The sequence below is a fragment of the Capricornis sumatraensis genome, chromosome 12 (assembly GCF_032405125.1).
Source record: "Capricornis sumatraensis isolate serow.1 chromosome 12, serow.2, whole genome shotgun sequence".
In the NCBI taxonomy this organism is placed as follows: domain Eukaryota; kingdom Metazoa; phylum Chordata; class Mammalia; order Artiodactyla; family Bovidae; genus Capricornis; species Capricornis sumatraensis.
The window spans coordinates 28,124,991-28,146,042 of record NC_091080.1 but is presented as its reverse complement, the minus strand read 5'-3'; the positions used below and the strand labels follow the sequence as shown (position 1 = coordinate 28,146,042).

Genomic DNA, 21,052 nt, shown 5'->3' with positions numbered 1-21,052 from the left:
TCAGTATACATCTAATTTTGATTTCAGTCTTAATTGAATCTCTAATCATGTTTCTTAAACTATAATAACATAAATGAGAACGAGTTATTTAAAGAATCCATAAGTGTCTTTAGAGTATTTTTCAAAAAGACAGTAAAAATGTCTTCTGTAGAATGACATACTGACACTATTTGAGGACGTCGAGCAGTTACACTTACAGATAATATTTAGGATTTTGTCTTGGTATGCAATTTGTAAAAAGCAGAGACTGTATATATAGAATAGTATACTTTAAAATTACACTTTTGGTTCATTTTCTGCATTTAACAGCACTCAGTTTAAAAACAATGTATGTTGTGGAAACTAACAAAATGTTATTTTGCTAAGTAAATTTTAAAAAATACTACTACAGGTATATTTTAAAGGCATATTTATGTCACAATAAGTAACTTGTTTTTTAAGTATTTTAGATCAGAGAAATAACATATAATACCTGACACTTAGTGATCAGTACATATGTTTTGATTATTTAAGCCAAACAAATTTTTAAATATCTAGAAATTTGTATTTTCCCTTTACAGTCAATTAGTACTTTTTTCCATATAGACTTTTAGGTTTACAATCATTATCTTTCTGAACTTTTGAGGCCTTGATCCATTTTTCTTTAAATTGCAAGGCTGTTAAGTCAAATATTGAATAGCTGAACAATATTACTGCAGGTAGACAAGATGTTATTGTATGTCAAAATAACTTGTGAAGTAAGGACACAGGTCCTTCCATAAAAAGCAGCAAAACTAGAGGGTCAAATAACTAAGTACAATTACATTTTCATTTTACTAAACATAAATAAGGTATCGCGTTAAGCTAAAATTTAGATATGAAGCACTATCTACACTAAAACGCTTTCATTTTCCAACATATCTTTTATTCCCCAAATTCAAGCAGTTTTCCAAAGTTAACTTAAAAAATTATTTATTAGCATTCAATCTATCTGATTTTCACATTTTCAATCTTTCAAGTCCTGAATACAAATTTGGATAAACAAAACACTCTTTGTTTTAAGGTTTAAGTTTGAATTTTGCTGTTCTCTGGGTTTGAGCTGCAATGGTTTCAAATAAATCACAGAAGTAAGCTCATTTCAAAACTCATTTCAAAAACAATAACAGTGGAGGATTTTCTTGCTAGTAAGTGATAGTCTCCTTTAAATGAACCTAAAACAAAATAAATCCTTTAAAAAGAAAACTAGTGAAGAAATTAAACATAGCTCTTTATATCCCAAGAGAAGTATATATGTTGTAAAGATGTTTTCTTCAATTGACCCTGAAGTGCCTTTATTTGATACCATTCTTCAGAAAAAAAATATATATATATATTTAGCACTCTAAACATATATTTTTGAGTTGGAAAGCAACTAACAATTTAATAATACAGAAGAAAGGTGTAGAGTTTGTAACAGATTTCAAAGAAGTTTTCTTGGATTAAGTATCTGAGCAAGAATTCAAAAGCATGGATATTATTTTAAAATATAAGCAAAAATAGTCATCAGATAGTTGTTACTATTGGAGAAATTTTTGTTGCCTGCTTGTCAACAGGAAGATGAATCAAAAAATTTATAAGATTCTTCTTGAATACATAACAGACAAACATTAGTTTTCCTCAACTACAACTTCAAATCCTAGGTAAATCTTAACTACAGGGACAAAGAGGGTACAAAAGTAATTTTTCTCTGCTGGTTTTGCATTTTTAAGTAAATTATACATTCAGAGGGTTATCACTTTCCCTTTTACCCAGAAAATCTGTATTAAGAAAACTCAGAATTTACTTTTTGTTTCCTTAGAATGACAATACTAGCCCCTCCCTCCCCCAAAACTGCCCATTGTTTTTTACATCTTTATAAAAGAGTAGATGATTTACCTAATCTTCCTTTCTGTATTAAAGTAAAAGAAATGTAAGAATTAAAGATTTTAAAATTTAATTAAAAAAATAAATAAATAAATAAAGTAAAAGAAGTAAGATGAAGGGGAGGGAGGTGGGTGGGGGGTTCATGTTTGGGAACGCATGTACACCCGTGGTTGATTCATGTCAATGTATAGCAAAACCAATACAGTAATGTAAATTAAAGTAAAGGAAAAAAAATTATTACAAAAAAAAAATTTTTTTTTTAATAAAATAAAATAGACTTCAATTAAAAAAAAAAAAAAGAAGTAAGATGAAAAGTTTTCAAGTGTGTAAAACCACTTTCCAGCATCCTAAGGATTTCGAACTTAGAAGTGATCTTTTCTAAGAAAATCAACCAAGTAGCTAGTTTACCAAAAGAATGTATGAAAATATATGTATTATATCCACAGAAAATTAAAAGGAACTTAAGGCATCACTTTATCAAGGAGTTTTATCTTCATATCCTACATTTAAAATACCGAGAGTCAACCTGACGTATAAATTTTAATTATGGGATTGGCATTTAAAGAATTAGTGACTCATTTGAGGAATAGAAAATGGAACATCAGCAAATTTCATAAACCCAACTGAGAAACATTTAACTTATAACTGGTATGCAGCTAGCAAGAATCTGAGGCAACTGCAATTTTAGACCTCTGATGAACAAGGTACCCAGTCTTTCGTCACTGTATTAAGTTACTCCTGCCCTGCGGAGTGATCTTTACTATCTCCCAACACTCAAGAACTTTTTAATACCTGCATGCCACATCCAACCCCAGATATCACAAATGAGGGAAGATATGACCCTTATATATATAACATTTTATAAATAGTGCCTACTAGTAGATGAATCTTAAGGAAATCCTAAGGGAAATTATTTTTTAGAAGTTCTTTTGAGCTGTCCTGAAAACCAAATAATCCATTTATAATATGACTTCTAAAAAATAAACTCCAAGATTAAAAGAATGAATGGATAAATGTAAAGACACAGAACATACTTAAATCAACCAGAGTATTTAATGATCAACAATATTCCTTAAATAGCAACATTTTCCAGAGGTCAACATTACACTATCCTAAAATCACTAGTTCTTAAATTTCTTTTATCTCTTTCTTCATTTTTTTCATGACGTCTGCTACCAATTTTTTTGACAGTCAATTTTATAAAAGTACAAAGAATATCACTTAAACAGGGCAATAATCCAGGATAATAAAAGAATATGAAATTAACTCCAGGCAAACTTTTCTAACAAGTCTTTCTCCTTCCATCTCTTAAAAAGATTTATTTCAGTAACTCCTTAAAGGGGAACAAAATTACCAGTGCTAAAAGCAGTGGCCAAAACAGAATTCAAGATACAGGACCCCAGAAGTAGAGATAATTCACAAATTTAATGAATGGTTTTCAAACTCAAAATTTGCTTTACTTATATAGATTCAACCAATACTTTTTGAAAATAATTGGAATATTTATGGCCAGCAGGAATGTGAAAATATATTCAACATCACTAATTAAAACAACAATGAGATATTACTTCATACCTGTTAGAAGGACTATTCTCAAGAAGAGAAGGACTAACAGTGTTGGTGAGTATGAGAAGAAAAGAGAACCCTCCCACAGTGCTGGTGGGAATGTAAATTGGTACAACTATGGAAAGCAGCATGAGATGCCTCAAAAAATTATGAATAGAACTACCATATGATCTAGCTGTTCCGCTTCTGAGTATTTATTTGAAGAATATGAAAACATTAACTAGAAAAGATACACACATTCCTATGGTCATTGTACCATTATTTTTAATAGCCAAGATATGGAAACCACCTAACAGCCCATCATCAGATGAATGAATAAAGAGTCTGTTATATATCTGTTAAAAAAAACCTTGCCATTTTCAACAACATGGATAGATAGATCCAGGAGGCATTATGCCAAATGAAATAAGTCAGATGAAAAAAAGATAAATACCAAATGATTTCACTTGTGTAGAATCTAAAAAACAAAAACGTGTAGATACTGAGAACAGATAGTGATTACTAGAACATAAGGGCTATGGGGTAGGTGAATTGGTGAAGGGCATCTATTGTATGGTGATCAATGGTTTTTGGTGATGATCTCTTCGTAGTGTATACAGCTGTCAGACTGCAGTGGTACACACATGAAATTTATATAATGTTATATACCAATTTTACCTAAATAAAAATAGGAATAACCTATGGAAATAAAATACAATGAGAAACAAATATGTGCTTTTATGGCCAAGTTACAGTTATTAGTCATAGGGTGAATGTGTTGAGTTTCATTATCTTTCTATCAAAATGACTGCTGGGAAATTCATAATTTAAAACTGAAAGAGTCCGGGGGTCATTTATACAAATTCTTCATCTTAGGTAGAAGAAACGGAAGACGTAAAAGGCCAAGTAACTTCATAAGGTCACATGACAAGTTAAGGTAGAGTCAGGTAATTTTTTTTTTGACTTGTCTGCTCCTTTAATGGTGGTAAAGGGAGTAGCAGATGCAAAGGCCTCCTTGGAGAGAACCTGGTACGTTGGGAAGATTAAACCAAATCCACAGGGTCTGGAGATGGAGGGCTGAGATCCCTCATAAGCCATGATACAGCCATGGCAAGCTCTGAGGAGGTGGGAGGCGCACTGCAGGATTCCAAGTAGAAGGAAAGACACGAGCATGCATTTCGAAAAACTCCCATCCCTCTGATTATAGTGAAGAGATGCATTTAACTTCAGGAAAAAGAAAAAAAACAATCACAATAGGGGCTATATTTATTTCATTTAAATTTAAAGAGATTCTCTTCTCCTTCATTTTGGTTATGTCCTTTCCCCCTTATTAAAATGCTTTCTTTTTGAAATAATGGTGATAATGAGTAGGAAGACTATTTTAATGTGTGTTACTTGGGAAAATTAAGTTAGCAGCCCTGTGGAGAAATTGATAACGTTCATATACTGCTGGTGGGAAACAAAATGGTGTAACGCTAATAGGTGGGAATTTGGTGCACACACACGCACACGCACACACACACAGTCGCTCACTCCTATCCTCTACCCCAGCGTTCTGATCTCTAGGTATTTACCTTGAAGACACACTTTCAATAATATAAAAACACATATGTGTACAGGACGCAGTCTTGCTTGAAACTGGAAAACACTGACAATCCCCTAGATGTCCAAGCGCAGAAAACTGGTTGAATAAATTACAACACATATACACATATTCACAGTGCAGTATGTTAGTCTTTGAGAATTCTTAAAGAGTATAGTAAAAATCTTAAAGAGAAATTATCTGTTGTAACTTAATGGAGGCTGAAAGAGCAAAAACAAAAAAAAAATTTTTTTTTTTGGAAAGAGTGAGACACAAAATACAGCTGTTTCCTATTCTAAGTTTTCTTATCATGTTCTAAATCTAGCATGTGCAGGAAGACACCAAAAATACCTTTGATATTTGTCTATTTCTGACAGTAGCAGAAAATATTAAGAACCAATATGCAAATTAATAAAGCCACATATGCAAAGGCCACTTGAATGCATTTTAAAAGAGACTAGGTTGTGACAGTTTAGTTTTTAAAACATGACATAAAAATCTGGAAAAGACAGATGTCAAAAAGTTTGTTCTATTTTATAATTAAAAGTAACTGAACTTACAGTGTTTAAGAACAATTGCCCTAGAGTGGTTCTAAAATTTTATTAAACTCACTATTAACAACAGCTTCTGATTTTGCTGAAGGAATTCAGAAACAACATTAAATAGAACTGAGATCTCATAAGATACTTCTTTTTTTTGTTCCCTGCACGTCCAGATTCCAGAGTCCTTCCTCACTATTACAGTTAGGATATGACATGACACTAGTTTAGAGACTGAAAATTCTTGGACTATATTCAGGTAATTTTCTAACATCATGGCCTTATAGAAGACACTCTCTGAACAAGAGTACAAGTGCCTCCATTTCAATAGGTTAGGTAAAGAGGATATTTCCAAGCTATTCTTTTACAATTGCCATTTCTCTTGTTTGTACTTGACTAATGAACACTGACCTCAGGGTAATTAGTGACATGATTCACAACTAAAGCACCACAACAAATTCCAACGGCAGTATAACAGAGAACGCTGCTCACATTTAACAATGCTGGAGTTCAGTTACACCTCTCTTCCCCTGAACTTATTCCATTCTGAGAAGGCAGTGAGAGAGACAGAGGTATGTCAGAAGAGAAAATTTCTACATACTTGTAAGCCAGGACAAACAGATCCAATACTGTTTAACTGTGTTCTCAGTCCTCTGTTCTTAGGAAATCACTGTATAGTAGAGACAATGAACTAAAGGACACTAATGATTAATTGTGATGTTTCTAAAAGGTACCATTCTCATAAATGTACATTTATTCCTCATGGCAACCCTGATAAGTATTATCATGCCCATTTTACAGATGAGGAAAATACAGTCTGAGCTACAGACACGTAACTTGCTGAGAATCACACCAAGCAAGTTACATGGCATCTCTGAATGAACCTCAGATTTTCCTTGTCTGTAAAACAGGAACAGCAATGTTTATCTTCTGGGAAGATTAAATGGGATATGGTGACGCCAAAATCCAGACAGAAGGATCTGCTATAGCACAGTGACACAAACACAGATAAAACACGAATAAAGAAACTAATCCCAATAGTGCATACACCTGGGGGTAAATTAATATATACCACGAGGCAGCACAAAGGTTGAAAGTACCATCTCTGGGACCAAACCAGTCTGAGTCAAAATTCTAGCTCTGCTATCAACTTAGTTTTGTGGATAGGGGAAACGTTCTTAATTTCTCTGTGCCTCTGATTTTTCATCCATGAAGCGGTGGTAACGAGAGCATCTATCTTCATACATTTGTCCGAAGTAAATGAGTGAACACAATGTTACCTACTGTCACTTCTACACTGGAATGTAACATGCATAAGTGAGGGTCATTCTGATGTAGGTCTGCATGATGACCAGATTCCAAAGAACCTAGTGACGAGCTGCTTACAAGCACTGCTTCCTAAAGCAAGTTTCTATGAGCCACCTAAGGGACATTTCTGAGTTTGAGATTTTTATGTTCCTGAATTTCTTTAGTCCTTTGTGCCAGTTCATGAACAAGGAGAATGTGTCATATGAATGATGGGGGAGGGGAAGGGAGACATGAATGGACAAGTCATGAATACTTTCCCTCCACAGTGAACTCGAGCAACTTCTCATGTGTGTCAGGGTGTTCCAAAGATTAAAAAAAGAGACAAGTGCATAGAGTAAAGAACACACTGAGGAGTCAAGCCCCGGGCTCAAGACAAGATGGCACTTGAACAAAGGTCTAGAGATGGAAAAAATTTTATGTTTAAAACCATAAACAGATCTGGATCAAGAACTCAGGTTCACATGAACATTCAATACAGGAGAAGATGTGGAACAATTTATAACAGTTATCTATCTCAGTTTCTTTGGGTTTTCTGTTCGTAGTTTTTTAAAATATGAAGAACCACATAAAAAACCACTTAATGCCTCACTGCTTCTTCAATGGTTCAATTATGAAGAAAAGTTACTTTATTAAATTGAGCTTACTTAGAGCTTTATAAAGCAATCACTTATTTGCATTTCAGTGGATAATTGTTCATATGAACTAAGTTACTATCCTCATTTTTGTGCTTTTTCTGTATATCTGTATTTTCTTTTTAACTTCTCTCTAGACTACTTCACTAGTAGAACACAAGGTCCCTATCAAAAATTTTATTTCTAAGATATTGCCTTCCTTTATTTTTCATTCTTGGACTTTACATTTTTTCATTCTTACAGAAGATGTTAGGCATACCTGAAATTTTTCATTTAAAACTCAGAAAGAACTCAGTTTTAACATTTCCATCTATAAAGAGACCTAGTTTTCCATTTCACCTCACTCTCACCCTTCCCTTCAATCTCCCTGAAAGTTGACTCAAATATTTAATTTTCTCAACCCTAAACTATATATACAATTACAGATTTAAAAAAATACTTATATTACTATATTAAAATATCATTCAGAGAGTTACATAAACGGAACATACAGATGCATTGTAACTTCTTTTAAAATCTAGTTTTCTCCCTTTGTAAAGTCTTCTCATCTTTTCTTGCTGAGGAATCTAGTAGATCAACGGTGACAGTACATCACACAAAGGAGTGCCTCACAAAGGGCTGCATTTTCTCCCGTTTCCAGTACCAACCAGCTCCAGGGCAAAACAGTCATCGTGTTACTCAAGATAAAAAACGTACATGCTATTATTTTCATTTAGAATAACATTTTATACTGTCTTCTATGCTGGACTACATGCTACAGTGGTAATAAAAACAGTGTGAATGAATAAACAGAAATAATGTGGTACAATGAAAGGAGAACTTTCCTAGACTAACACGAAGTCTGGAATCAAACCAGTCTGGGTTCATATGCCAAGTGGGTGACTCTAGACAAACTGCTTAACCTTCCTGAGCCTGCTTCCACTTTTGAAAAACGAAAACAGTATTAACAACATCACAGGATGATTATGAAAATTAAATTAGACAAATACTTTTGGTGCACAGCACACTGCAACTAGTCAAAGAGTATTAGCTGCCATCCATCTTTGGCTAATGAGCTGCTAGCTGGGACACAGATTCCTAGGTTCCTCCTCATATGGGAAATTAGATTCACGCCTATACCTACTTTGTGGAGTCAGTGTAAAGAATCAAGAGAGTACTTTACTTTAAAGTCAAGATCATGTAAAGTCATCTAGGATTTGACCACTCTAAAGAGTGGTCCACGGGCTAGCAACATCAGAAGCACCTGGGGGCCTGTAAGAAATGCTGAATCTCAAGTCCTGCCCTAGAACCACGTGATAAGAAAATTTATTTTAATAAGATCTCCATGCATAGTAAAGTTTGAAAAATACTACTAAGAAAATAATCCTCTGCCTAGAAGGAAGAAAAGAACATTATCAATATCAACTGTGCCAAAAACCCAAAAGTACAAAGGGCATTTACAATAGAACATACTGATTTAATTAGCTCAGGAAAGCAAGTTGGAGAAAACAGGCATCACGGACTGACAGAATCTGAAATTGTGAGAAATACAGAATAATTCACAAGGAAAGGGAGGGGGAAGGCAGGAAAAAAAATTAAAGCACTGGGTAAAGAGCACAATATTTTCCAGAAGCAAATGGGTACTCTCACCCATGAATAATATAGTAATGTCTATAATGATGTCCCTAGCTCAAAAAGTAAAATTACTTTAAATACACTCTGCCGAAGAAGACAAGAAAGCATATATATTCTCTTTCAAAATTATTTCCCTCAAAAAACCTGTGTGTTTACACACACGCACACATATACACACATATATTTTATTTTTAAGTAGTGCATAAAAAAAATTCAACCCTGAATATTCATTGGAAGGACTAATGCTAAAGTTGAACTCTACTTCGGCCACCTGATTGGAAGAACTGACTCACTGGAAAAGACCCTGATGCTGGGAAAGATTGAGGGCATAAGGAGAAGGGAGCAACAGAAGATGAGATGGTTGGATGACATCACTGACTCAATGGACATGAATCTGTGCAAACTCCAGGAGATAGTGAAGGACAGGGAAGCTTGGTGTGCTGCAGTCCATGGGGTTGCAAAGAGTCAGACATGACTTAGCGACTGAATAACAACAACAAAATTATCTTGTACATTCACTTTTGTACAATATCTCATTTACCAAGAGAGCTAGCTCTTCACTTTTAAAGAGATTAAAAACAGACTTTTGAGACTAATTTACTAGTCTTAAATCAGGACTCATGTACCATTGCCAATGTGGTCCATAATTTCCCCCCAAATATCTTTCCACATTTCCACAGCCAGTTTAAGTTTTTTCCCATCCACTTACAATTGATCACTCCCTCCTTTGACCCTCATGGCTTATCTTATTTCACAGTATATCACAATGATTTACTTTCCTATAGGTTCCAAGTCTCTTTAAGGGTAGGGGCTATTTCCCATGTCATTAGATACCTCGCTGGGGCAAGTACAATTCCTTTCAAATAACTGATAGATAAATATCAGGTACGATCCAAAGAGAATTGGGGAAAACTGAGGTAAAGGAGAGCAGGGAAATGAGACCTCTCTGTTATCCTTTTTTGAAAAATGTTTCTTCAACATTTTATACATTGTGAAGCAATCTAAAGTAGTGGCACACCTTCAGCAGCGGCAAATAATTCTCAACATTTAAATAGTTTTGTAGAATCATAAAATATTTGAGCTAGAAATACTAAAATCTTTTTGGTCTGTCTCAATTTACAAAGCAAGAAACTAAGACAGAGACATTAACTTATATGTGGAAGAGGCAGGCTCTAAATGTCAGGTCTTCTGATTCCCACAGTAGGCCATACTCACTCTCACTATGTCAGTGTGGTTTGCTCCAGAGATCAAAGAACTCTCTGAACAGTGTTTCACCATGTTGCAAAGGAAGGATACTCCAATAAAAAAAATTAAGAAAAACAAACCAAAACAACAATAAACATAGAGAGTGCTTGAAGAATAGCAGAAGGCTAGAAAGGTACGGCAGGGTCCAATTATCACAACCAGAGTAAAAAGGCTGCATTTATCTAATGGCAATGGGAGCTACTGTGGGTTTCTGAACAGGAACATTGCATGAAAAAGCATTTAAGAATATTCACTCAGCACCAAACTATAGAATGCAGGGTAGTACCAAAGCTGGGAGACCAGGCAGGAGTCTATAATGGTATGTTCAAGGTAAGAAGGTAATGATATGATCTAGGAAAATGTAAATGAAAATAGATATTTAACATACTAAATAAATATGACACATGGTAATTTTTTTTTTTTTTTTGGTTTCTGTATTTATAATTACTGATCAACTTTAACTGATGCTTTTGAACTGTGGTTAGAAAACTTCTTAGAGAAGACTCTTGAGAGTCCCTTGGAAAGCAAGATCAAACCAGTCAATCCTAAAGGAAATCAACCGTGAATAATCTTGTGGAAGGACAGATGCTGAAGCTAAAGCTCCAATACTTTGGCCACCTGATGTAAACAGTTGACTCACTGGAAAAGACCCTGATGCTGGGAAAACCTGAAGGCAGAAGGAGAAGAGGGCAACAGACAATGAGATGGTTGGATGGTATCACTGATTCAATGGACATGAACTTGGGCAAACTCCAAGAGACGGTGAGGGACAGGAAAGCCTGACGTGCTGCAGTCCATGGAGTCGCAAAGAGTTGCACACGACTTGGTGACTGAACAACAACGTTTTATATTACAAGACTCTATAAAACTACAGAGAAAAAGAAGAAAAAAATGTTCGGTATTCAAGCCCTGATGACTTGAAAAGTAAAATGTAAAAATACAAATATTGGGAAGCAAAGGTGTATGTAGAACAAAATAAAATAATTTTAGCTTTGAAAGGTAAAGTCAAATATTCTAAATCACTTGAAAGCACCTACTTAACCATGGGAATTAAGAGCAAGAAATTAGGAGTATCCTGGGTCAGAACGAGAAACATAAAACCACAGTGATGTTTTCAGAAAGAATCAGATTTTTAAAAACTAAAATGTTTTGCTGGAAAAAAGATAAATATATGCTTACTTAAAAAAAACTCATGAGGAGCTTTAAAAAAACCCAACATAAAGCATTTTTCATTATAGTAGCATGGTTGCTGTATAAATATAGTATATGACATCATATTACCTCACCATCCTTATTTTTTTAAGTGTTAAATACAGCTTAATCATTATCTTACAATTCATTTGCCTTCCTGAGACATTGCTCTTTGTAAAATATAACTTTTGAAAAAAACTAACGTCTAATGGTAAATACTAAAACCATTGTGCAAAGTGCACCAGAGGTTAATGATCTACCATCCAAATACACAACAGATATCCTTTTTGGCTTTTTCAGAGCCACAGGCTTTTCTCCCTTTTGTGTTCATTTCCTGTCAAGTTTGACATTTCAAAAGAATACCAAAGAAGCTTAAAAATTTGTTTACAAGTGTGTCATTAAATCAGGACTCTAAAAATAAAAGCTATTCATTACAACTGTACTGATGTACAAAAGAGGCCTTAATTTAAATTTTGGAAAAATAGTTTAAAAAAAAGGAAACATTTTTAATCTTTTCTTATATAGAAGTGCTCTGGTCCAATATTTTTGCAACTGAATGAAGAAACTTGCTGATGTGTAGTGACTACAAAAAAAAAAAACCACACACAATAGAATCCAATTTAATGAGTCAGCTATATTTGATGGCATTTAGAGGAGGCTCAGCTTTCTTATGATTTATTAAAATTTAATACAACAATTAATTACTAATACTTCTACATTCTCCATATAATAAGTATCCTCCGAAATACTATTATTCAGAAGATATGATGCATTTAATACAGGAAAATAGAAATGAAACCCTAAATATTCTTTAAGTATACATATTCAAAAATCTTTATCAATCACTAAATACTATATATAACTCTTCTGGCTGTGATAAAGGAACAGAGACCAGATTTGTCTTAACTACAAAATCAAACAACATAAATAATAGTTTTTAGACACTGAGTACAGGCTAGTAATAGGACAAGCAGTATAAGACAGTAATTCCTGGGGGAAAAAAAAGCAAATGCTTAAGCTCCACCTTTGCCTGGAGACTTCCCAGGTTACGAGTCAGGGAGGAGAAACTGAAATAGACCTCAGTGGTCTCGCTGGTTGAAGAAACAGAATTGAGAATTCAAGACAGAGAAATCAGGAAAACTAGCAGGACAGAGTAGCAGAGGAGAGACTTACACAGAAAAGAGAGAGTTGCAAAGAGAGCGCTCCAGGAGTCTGCAGAGAGTTACTCTTGGTCTTTACCCCAGTCCTGATCACCGCCTGCAAACTACTGGAGGCCAAAAAAAGAAGCGTGAGAAGCAGCAGAACCATTCCAGGGCCAAGAAGAGTTCTGATTTCCACCAGCCAGTCTGGAAAAACCTTGTAATGTATGAGACACCAGGTAGAGCAACTAGAAGGGGATTGCCTCAAGAGTGGGGGAAAATTAGTCATAAGATTAAAGACTGGCTTTGTCTAGAAAAAATAAAAGCCTTTAAAGGATCAAACGCTTCCAAGTAACTAAACTGTGTCCCAAGACACAAGAATAGTGAAAGGAATATGAAAATACCCAGGACCACTAAGGTAAAATTCACAAGGCCTGGCATCCAATAAAAAGTTACCAAGCAGCACCTCCCCTCCAAAAAAAGACCCTTCAAAAGAGAAGTATCAGTCAATAGACAGTACTAAAAAGATATAGATATTAGAATTAGTGGACAGGGACTTTAAAATAATTATTATAACTATATTCCAGATGTTGAATGTAAAGGAAAGCACAGAAATGCTGAAGAGAGATATGAATGATTTAGAAAAGGATTCAAATCAGATTCTAGAGATGAAAAATCTAATACCTAAGATTAAAAGCACAGTAGATGGAATTAACAGCAAATAAGACATTTCCAAAGAAAAAAATTAATGAACTTGAAGACAGGTGTAATAGAAACAATTTCAAGTGAAACAGAAACAAAAACATCTTGGACAGCAACCAGAGCATCAGGGAGCAGTGGGACAATTTTAAGTGACTTAATACATGTGTGACCAGAATCCCTGCAGGAAGGGGTGAGAGGAGTCAACAAAAACATTTTGAGAAAATAACAGCCCCAGATTTGATGCAATCTATAAGCCCACATTTCGAAGTAGAACGCCAAGCAAGAGAAACAGGAAAAAAACTGAATTAAGGCACATCTTAATCAAATTGCTTAAAACTAGAGATAAAGAGCTGCTCTGTAAGAAGGGCAACTACTATAAAACCAAAAATGCTATGCTGCTGCTGCTGCTGCTAAGTCGCTTCAGTCGAATGCTATGAGATGCACAGTTTCTCATATGAGAACTCAGGAGGATAAGATGAGGAGGGGGAAAAAAAAACAAAGGGAGGGAGAGGTCAGCACATACCAGGCAGGAGCAAGGTACCAGACTTCTAAGAAACATTTTAGAAGTGAATCTTGCCCCAGACCCCAGCTGACACCGCATGGTCTGGGAGGAACTGTCCAGTCTAGCTCTTCCCAGATTCCTGACCCACAGAATCATAAGCAAAATAAAAGGATTGTTTTAAGCCACTAATGTGCCATTCAGCAATAGATAACTCACTTACATCAACATTTAATCCTTCCTTTCCCATCTTGAAAAATAATTATCCTGCTGCCTCACGTACCTCCAGCTATACCTTTACTTCCCTTTACAGATAAAACTGGTAGAAACTATTTATAACCACTGTCTCCACGTTATTTCTCACTCAAAGCTCAGCCAAATTCCACTGAGATCTACTTCTGCTCCCACATCACTTCCGACAGTCCTTGCTACCTTCACCAGCGGCTTCCTTGTTGCCGAAACTAATAGCCACTCTTCAGTTGCTACTGACTTCCCCCACAGTATCTGAAACAGCAAGCACTCAGACCTTTTCATTCTCTCTTTCTGACACCACTGCTGATATTTTTCCTTAGTGACAGGAGGATTCCTTGATTTGATCTCTTTTGTAGGCTTCTGTTTTCTGTCTACCCCTTAACTGTTGGTGCTCCTTAGGATTCTGTCCTAAATTACATTCTCTTTTTGTACTACACTCTCCTGTTAAGTGACTTTATTCTATTTCCTAAACTTTAGTCATTTGGTAAAACACAGGGATTTATAGTTTTGGAGCCAGAGAGACCTGTGTTTGAGCCATAAGCTCTGCCGTTTAGCTTATATGGTTTAGGGTAAGTTATTAAACTTCTCTAAGCATTATTTCCCTCATTTAGAAGAATAATACCTCATGGATTATTATAAAAGTCAAATGAGATAAGTACTCACCATAGTGTGGGTGACACAAGATAAACTGTCAATAAAAGGTGGTAATTTCTGTTACTATATATGTGCCAGCAGCTCTCAGGTTTCTGTTCCTGGCCTAGAATTTCCTTCCTAAACTCCAGACACACATACCCAACTGCCTCTTGACTCCTTTACTTGATGATCTACAAGCAATTCAAGCTCAACATAATCAAATTTCACCTCCAAGGAAATCTCATTCAATTCCAGCTATCTTTAATGAATGACACTGCCTTAACGTTGACCCTTTCTCTGTCCTTCATTCTCACTCGTGTAATTAACTGCCATATCTTATAATACAAAGCCAGAGACGCTGCTCCAAGTGCTTTTCCCATACATTAACCCATTTAAAATGGAACACACACATGTAATAAGATACAGTTTATAAATGACCAGGAAGTAGTATTGATCAACACTGTAAGACTGCAAAGGAGGAAAGAATGACTATAGACTTAGGATGGTCTCAAAAGGCAAAGTGGAAGCAGACCTGAAAATCTGGTAAATAAAAAGGGGAAAGTATTTCAGGTGGAGCTTATGAAGTGAACAAAGACTCAGAGACAGGCACAGACAAACATGGATGTGTGAGTAACAGTAAACAGAGACGTCTGAATTGAGAACAGAATATAAGGAAAGTATTCTCAAAATATTTTGGACTCAGCATCTTTTAACATTCTTAAATTACTGAGGACCCAGAAGTTTTTGTTCAAGTGAGTGTGTCTATCAACATTTGAGAGCCCCTTGGACAAAAGACCCTGGCGGGTTACAGTCCATAGAGTCACAAAATGTTGGACATGACTGAAATGACTTAGTACGCATGCAATATTACTGTGTTAATAATTAAATTTAAAGTTAATTAAGAAAACTAAGATCATGGCATCTGGTCCCATCACTTCATGGGAAATAGACGGGGAAGCAGAGGAAACAGTGTCAGACTTTCTTTTGGGGGGCTCTAAAATCACTGTAGATGGTGACTGCAGCCATGAAATTAAAAGACACTTGCTCCTTGGAAGAAAAGCTGTGACCAACCTAGACAGCATATTAAAAAGCAGAGACATTACTTTGCCAACAAAGGTCCATCTAGTCAAGGCTATGGTTTTTTCAGTGGTCATGTATGGATGTGGGAATTGGACTGTGAAGAAAGTGTGAGTGCCAAAGAATTGATGCTTTTGAAATGTGGTGTTGGAGAAGACTCTTGAGAGTCCCTTGGACTGCAAGGAGATCCAACCAGTCCATCCTAAAGGAGATTCGTCCTGGGTGTTCATTGGAAGGACTGATGATGAAGCTGAAACTCCAATACCTTGGCCACCTCGTGTGAAGAGTTAACTCATTGGAAAAGACCCTGATGCTGGGAGGGATTGAGGGCAGGAGGAGAAGGGGACGACAGAGGATGAGATGGCTGAATGGCATCACTGACTCGACGGACATGAGTCTGAGTGAACTCTGGGAGTTGGTGATGGACAGGGAGGCCTGGCGTGCTGCAGTTCATGGGGTCACAAAGAGTTGGATACAACTGAGTGACCGAACTGAACTCAAGTATAATTAAAACTGAAAAAATTTTAAGAATACAATTTATCTGAAATAACCAAAATAAGCTTGCTATGGACATGAGTTTGAGTAAGCTCTAGGAGTTGGTGATGGACAGGGAGGCCTGGCATGCTCCAGTCCAGCGCTGCAAAGAATCGGACGTGCCTGAGCAACTGACCTGAAGTGAACTGAAGCTTGCTACATGTTAACAGAGCTAACATTTTCATGGAGCCTAACTCTATTTCCCTAAATAAACAAAAAATGAAAACAGTGGCAGAGCTTTACAATCCTGCAAATCCTTTTAATATCTAGCCTATACAACAGACCTGAATTCTCATATCTGCTTCTGTATTTCCTTCATTGAAATGTGTTGTCTGTTTGAAGTATAAGAATATCTGGCCTCACACAACATGTAGTTGAAAAAAGAAGGAGTATTTTAATAGACTCTTCAGATAATAAAGGATATTCTTTTTTGACACTACCCTAAAACTCAACAAGCAGTAGTTTCTTAAAGGTTAACTGCAATGTGAAATTGGAAGTAATTTTCATGAATTTTAATTTTCATTGAATTTTTAATCTTAATTTTCATGAATTTTAATTCATGAGTTAAACTTCACATTCTGAGACCTTAAAAACCATTGCTCTATCTATCAAAGACCTTAAACTCTGAATAAACTTCTTACTCATGTATGATTTTATAGCATGATGCATAGATCTTACAATGCTGATGAATCTCTTTATGTAATGTTGAACAATCACATTTACTAACACTACCACTGAATTCATCAGAAAAGTCTTTGATGTACTGGGAAGCTATTCTGCTTACAGTGAATACAAGATTATCAAAATTCTAATTTCCCCTTGAGAACTCAAAACTTATCACTGGCAACGTTTATCATTAGCTGTTTTCAACCACACTGTACTTGAGAATACAGATTATATAAAATAAATACTTTTATCTGGTTCATCAATGATGTTATTAAATGACAACAAGCATGTTTTACGTTGTTTCTTTTTTAACTGAAAGTTTGTGGTGATGAAGAATACACTGACCACAAACCTGGAGGGGAGGGGACTTAGGGGCAGAACGCATACAAGTATATATGTGGCTGATCACCAGAACCCCTTCGCTGTTCACCAGAAACTACCATAACACTGTTAATCAGCTATACCCAAACACAAAATAAAAAGCTGGAAAAAAAAAAAAAAACCCACAAATGGTTTAATGCTACTGCTCTAATTCGGCACAAAGGTTCCAAAAGTTTTGGAATAAATGGCATTGGCATAAACGTCAACAGAGTGAAAAAAAGAAATAACATCTTAACAGTAATATGAAAATAGCTTTCACACTGCAGCTCCCCTAAAATGTTTTCTGGGATCACCAGGGGATCACAGACCATACTTTAAACATCTGATAAGAAAAAAAGGAAGAGACAAAGCTTCTAAAAGAAGCCTTGCAATCATCAAATATTTACTTAAAATTCCCACACTAAAAACATACATTTGATTCCTTTGACCCTCTCTGTAAGCTGGGTAATTATACAACTGTATCCTGAACACCATAAATGTTTAAGTTGTAAAGATTCTGGATTCTGCTATTTTTCTCAAATGAGTATTTTTTGTTTCTTTGTCTTAAAGCAGGTAATTATTTTTACTGAACTTGAGTTGTAAACTGTTTATTCACCAGCAGCTTCTGTTTCAAGTCACATCTTTTGCCTCAAGCTGGTTTTAGAAAAGGCAGAGGAACCAGAGATCAAATTGCCAACATCCGCTGGATCATCGAAAAAGCAAGAGAGTTCCAGAAAAACATCTATTTCTGCTTTATTGACTATGCCAAAGCCTTTGACTGTGTGGATCACAATCAACTGTGGAAAATTCTGAGAGAGATGGGAATACCAGACCACCTGACCTGCCTCTTGAGAAACCTCTATGCAGGTCAGGAAGCAACAGTTAGAACTGGACATGGAACAACAGACTGGTTCCAAATAGGAAAAGGAGTGTGTCAAGGCTGTATATTGTCACCCTGCTTATTTAACTTCTATGCAGAGTACATCATGAGAAACGCTGGACTGGAAGAAGCACAAGTTGGAATCAAGATTGCCGGGAGAAATATCAATAACCTCAGATATGCAGATGACACCACCCTTATGGCAGAAAGTGAAGAGGAACTAAAAAGCCTCTTGATGAAAGTGAAAGAGGAGAGTGAAAAAGTTGGCTTAAAGCTCAACATTCAGAAAACTAAGATCATGGCATCCGGTCCCATCACTTCATGGGAAATAGATGGGGAAACATTGGAAACAGTGTCAGACTTTATTTTTTTTGGGGGGGGGGGGCTCTAAGTCACTGTAGATGGTGATTGCAGCCATGAAATTAAAACATGCTTACTCCTTGGAAGAAAAGTTATGACCAACCTAGATAGCATATTCAAAAGCAAAGACATTACTTTGCCAACTAAGGTCCATCTAGTCAAGGCTATGGTTTTTCCAGTGGTCATGTATGGATGTGGGAATTGGACTGTGAGGAAGGTTGAGCGCCGAAGAATTGATACTTTTGAACTGTGGTGTTGGAGAAGACTCTTGAGAGTCCCTTGGACTGCAAGGAGATCCAACCAGTCCATTCTGAAGGAGATCAGCCCTGGGATTTCTTTGGAAGGAATGATGCTAAAGCTGAAACTCCAGTACTTTGGCCACGTCATGCAAAGAGTTGACTCATTGGAAAAGACTCTGATGCTGGGAGAGATTGGGGGCAGGAGGAGAAGGGGACGACAGAGGATGAGATGGCTGGATGGCATCATGGACTCAATGGACATGATTCTGAGTGAACTCTGGGAGTTGGTGATGGACAGGGAGGCCTGGCGTGCTGCAATTCATGGGGTCGCAAAGAGTTGGACACGACTGAGCGACTGAACTGAACTGAACTGAAAGCCACTTTGAGACAGGCTTTGCTGGTGGCTCAGTCAGTAAAGAATCTGCCTGCAATTCAGGAGAGCAGGGTTCAATCTCTGTGTCAGGAAGATCCCCCAGAGAGAGGAATGGCAACCCACACCAGTAACTTTGCCTGGAGAATTCCACGGACAGAGGAGCCTGGCAGGCAACAGTCCATGGTTGTTTCAGTTTTCCAGTTTCCCTAGTCAGAAAGCCTGAGATTTTCCCACTGGCACTCAGTTCAGTTCAGTTCAGTCACTCAGTCCTGTCTGACTCTTTGTGACCCCATGAATCGCAGCACGCCAGGCCTCCCTGTCCATCACCAACTCCCGGAGTCCACCCAAACCTATGTCCATTGTGTCGGTGATGCCATCCAACCATCTCATCCTCTGTCATCTCCTTATCCTCCTGCCCCCAATTCCTCCCAGCATCAGGGTCTTTTCAAATGAGTCAGCTTTCCGCATCAGGTGGCCAAAGTACTGGAGTTTCAGCTTCAGCATCAGTCCCTCCAATGAACACCCAGGATGGACTGGTTGGAACTCCTTGCAGTCCAAGGGACTCTCAAGAGTCTTCTCGAACACCACAGGTCAAAAGCATCAATTCTTCAGTGCTCAGCTTTCATTACAGTCCAACTCTCCCATCCATACATGACTACTGGAAAAACCATAGCCTTGACTAGATGGACCTTTGTTGGCAAAGTAATGTCTCTGCTTTTCAATATGCTGTCTAGCTTTGTCATAACTTTTCTTCCAAGGAGCAAACGTCTTTTAATTTCATGGATGCAATCACCATCCACAGTGATTTTGGAGCCTCCCAAAAATAAAGTCAGCCACTGTTTCCACTGTTTCCCCATCTATTTCCCATGAAGTAATGGGACCAGATGTCATGATCTTCATTTTCTGAATGTTGAGCTTTAAGCCAACTTTTTCACTCTCCTCTTTCACTTTCATCAAGAGGCTCTTTAGTTCTTCTTCACTTTCTGCCGTTAGGGTGGTATCATCTGCATATCTGAGTTATTGATATTCCTCCTGGCAATCTTGATTCCAGCTTGTGCTTCTTCCAGCCCAGCATTTTTCATGATGTACTCTGCATATAAGTTAAATAAGCAGGGTGACAAAACATAGCCTTGACACACTCCTTTTCCTATTTGGAACCAGTCTGTTGTTCCATGTCCAGTTCTAACTGTTGCTTCCTGACCTGCATATAGGTTTCTCATGAGGCAGGTCAGGTGATCTGGTATTCCCATCTCTTTCAGAATTTTCCACAGTTTGTTATGATCCACATAGTCAAAGGCTTTGGCAGTCAATAAAGCAGAAATAAATGTTTTTCTGGAACTCTCTTGCTTTTTCAACAATCCAGCAGATGTTGGCAATTTGATCTCTGGTTCCTCTGCCTTTTCTAAAACCAGCTTGAACATCTGGAGGTTCAGGGTTCATGTATTGTTGAAGCCTGGCTTGGAGAATTTTGAGCATTACTTTACTAGCATGTGAGATAAGTGCAATTGTGCGGTAGTTTGAGCATTCTTTGGCATTGCCTTTCTTTGGGATTGGAATGAAAACTGACCGTTTCCAGTCCTGTGGCCACTGCTGAGCTTTCCAAATTTGCTGACATACTGAGTATAGCACTTTCACAGCATCATCTTTTAAGATCTGAAATAGCTCAACTGGAATTCCATCACTTCCACTAGCTTTGTTCGTAGTGATGCTTCCTAAGGCCCACCTGATTTCACATTCCAGGATGTTCGGCTGTAGGTGAGTGTGAGTGATCACTTCTTTGTGATTATCTGGGTCGTGAAGA

The 21,052-nt window shown here is 36.7% G+C and overlaps 1 protein-coding gene across 3 annotated transcripts in view; it reads right to left on the bottom strand.

Annotated features, from left to right (window-relative positions):
• The window catches only part of RB1 (RB transcriptional corepressor 1), a 118,926-nt gene that overhangs the window by 34,867 nt on the left and 63,007 nt on the right, over nt 1–21,052 (bottom strand). The gene's annotated exons all lie outside the window — the stretch shown is intronic.